At 33.9% G+C, this 3,160-nt stretch overlaps 1 pseudogene; it reads left to right on the plus strand.

Annotated features, from left to right (window-relative positions):
• Nucleotides 1-605: 605 nt before the first annotated feature.
• Nucleotides 606-2,496, plus strand: LOC111912144 (myosin-11-like; annotated as a pseudogene).
• The last annotated feature ends 664 nt before the right edge of the window (nucleotides 2,497-3,160 follow it).

Raw genomic sequence — 3,160 nt, forward strand, 5'->3', positions numbered from 1 at the left:
TCATCTCATATTTCTGGCATTAGGGTTCTTTGGTTGGCATCATTCTTTTGTTACTGATTCCATATATGTGTTCCCAAGTAGAAAAGCTTCTCATATGCAAAATGGCCCAACATAAGGCCCGCATGCAACCGGATCTAACCCGAATGGACCCGGCGTCTGCATCTCAATGGCCAAACCCGCAGTTATCGTAATCGTCGCACCAACAAAAAGGCAGCAGGATCCGATTCCGATTCTGCACCCCCTCTGCCAACAGCTTCTCGTCCGCCGCTAAGGACGACATGACGGTGGAGGAGTGTGAGACTATGATCCAAAGAAGCCTTAGAAGTAATTTCGCATAACTGTTTCAAATTCTTATTGTTTAGGGTTTATAAGTTTTTTTTATTATTTTTGCATCGTAATCTCTGAATCCGCCATAAATATCAGCTCCATCGTTGAAGTTTTTATGGGAGCATTTGGAGAAAAGTGGATGTAATATCGAGTTCAAGTCCATCGATTTATTTGTTGGTGTTGCTTCAATCTTAGGTCAGAGAATTGAAATGGATCTGACTGAAGAGATCAAAAACAAAGGTGGCATATGGGTTTTGGAGTAGAAGATCGATCAGCCAATGGACGAAGAGGCTGGTAGGCTCAAGAATATTTACAGAGAAAAGGTAACTTTATGCCACTTTCTTTTTCTCAATGCTTTTGCTTTTTGGGGTTAATCTCTCTCATGAATACAACTTTAGTAGATTCTATTAATTTTATTTTCCATATGGGTCAATCTTGTTTCTGTTTTCCTCATTCCTTTTTCTTGTAGTCAGCAAGTTGATTATGGATTCTACTCAACTTTTGATTTTTTCTTATTGTATAAAAGGAACAAAACTGTTCACAGACTTTTGACTTTGATTGTGTTTGTTGATGCATAAATTCTCAATTATATTACTTCTTCGTCTTGCATTTCAAAGTCTTGGAGTTGTGTATGGAGATTTGGGAACTCCTCCCCTATACGTATTCTACAATACATTTCCTAAAGGAATTGATAATATAGAGGATCTTATCAGGGCACTTTCCTTGATCATATACTCTTTTAGTCCTGTTTCACTCATTAAATATGTTTTTATTGTCTGTCGTGTAAATGAAAATGGTCAAGGTACCTATTTCTCTACTTTTATTTACTTATTTATCTATCTTTTATCATCTTTCGGTTTCTTATGTAATAATTTAAACACTATTATTTGTTTAGTTTTAAATCGCACCACTATGACATGCTATATATATATATATATATATATATATATATATATATATATATATGTAACAATGACCATTTACATATAACATTGTTCCACATCATATTGTTGGTTAGAAGGCCTTGTTGTGGTCCCCACATGCTTGCGCTAGTGGTAAAAGGGGTAACCTACACACAATCTTCGTTTTATCAGTTTTGTAGAGATTTTTTTATGACGCAAAAACCACAAATGCCATATCATATTTCGTTTGTTGCATTTTTGTAAAAGGGAGTAACCTACACACTATCTTCCTTTTAGGTACCTCCATTTTTGGTGCGCAAAGTATTCACACAGATATTCTAGTTCATCAACGTTTAGCTATTCAACAGGTAAATTGCATAAAATATGTATATATTGTATATCAACTTTTTTATTTTACAAAAATGGTGATGATTATATTTTTTTGGTGGAAGTCTTTTGTTGAGACGTGAGTGGTGCTCGTTTAGTAATGGTGTATATGTGAAGTTAGGATTGGCTGAATTAGAACAATGGTGTTGTTATGCAACTGAGGAAGTAAGAACTTTTTATATATTTATATATTTAATTTTTTTTATTTTGTAGTAAATAATATTTGATTTATTTACAGTATGCGGGGACCACATGGGATGAGTTGAAGCATATCAGACAAGCAGTTGGATTCTTGTTATACATCAAAAGCCTAAGAAGAATTTGAATGAAATTACCAATGAACTTTGTCCCGTAAGCAAATTTATTTTAATGTAATAAATATTTTAATTCCGTTTTTCTCTTTTATTATATTCAAGATTGTGTATTTTTGTCATTTATGTAGGTGCTTAACATACAACAGCTATACAAAATCAGCACCATGTAATGGGATGACACATACGGGACCCACGGTGTTTCATCAGAAGTAAGTTACTACTCACATAACAAATATGAATTCCATCTCATAAAAAACTTAAATCCTATGGGCGTTTTCGTAATTAGGTCATTTCATATATGAGAGTCATGATGACAGAGGACTCAAAAATTGCAGTCAACAGCTCATTCTGGTTAGATGATGACTCCAAGTAAATATCTCAAATCTGGTAAAATCTTTTTAGGGGCAAAATCGTATAAAATGGGGATATTTATTTGTGTATGATGCAGCATACCGTTCTCTGTGGATGACATCTCAAAGTCTATGCCACAAGTAGACATAGGAGAACCTCCACCTTTGATATGCAAAAATTCAGGTTTTGTGTTTTTACATCAAAGGGCAGAATGAATGATGTTTGAATAGTATAGAATATCTCTATTCAAACATGTGTATATAGAATTACAGTCAGTCTTATTTTTGGTATGTTGATACTCTTTTTTTGTTGTTCTTTTATTGCTGGGCAGTTTGGGTGTTTTATTGTTAGTGTCGGGGATCCAATTTATTTTGTTGGCTTCCTTTGATCATTTTGGGGTGGGGATAAAATGGGGAATTTATTGATTTTTAGATGATGATATGGCAATGTTGCCAAAAGTGTATTTTAAATGGGAGGGTGGATTAGGGTTTTTTATAGATACAAATTGTTGGGTTACAATTTGTGGTAGTGGTAAGGTAAGGTAAGAAAGAAAAACTGTATAGTTGCATTATGTAAATCAGTATATGACATGACACCTTCCCTAAATCAGTATATAAAAGTAACAACTTCTCAATAAATAGCCACAATTTCAAACTTCAATGCACCTGGTGTCCCTATTGCTGATATGGAGTTTCTTGACCTTTGCAGTGGTGAACAAGAGGTAATTAAGCTAGATTTGGTCAACTAATTTAATTTAAACACTTTTCATGACACCGTTTGCTTTGATTATGTAGGCACTTTTACTTCTCAAGGTATTTCTAATGTCAACATTTGCTTTAACTAATTGGCTAAGTGTATTACTATATAGGAAGAAACCAA

This window comes from Lactuca sativa, chromosome 2, assembly GCF_002870075.4.
Source record: "Lactuca sativa cultivar Salinas chromosome 2, Lsat_Salinas_v11, whole genome shotgun sequence".
NCBI lineage: Eukaryota > Viridiplantae > Streptophyta > Magnoliopsida > Asterales > Asteraceae > Lactuca > Lactuca sativa.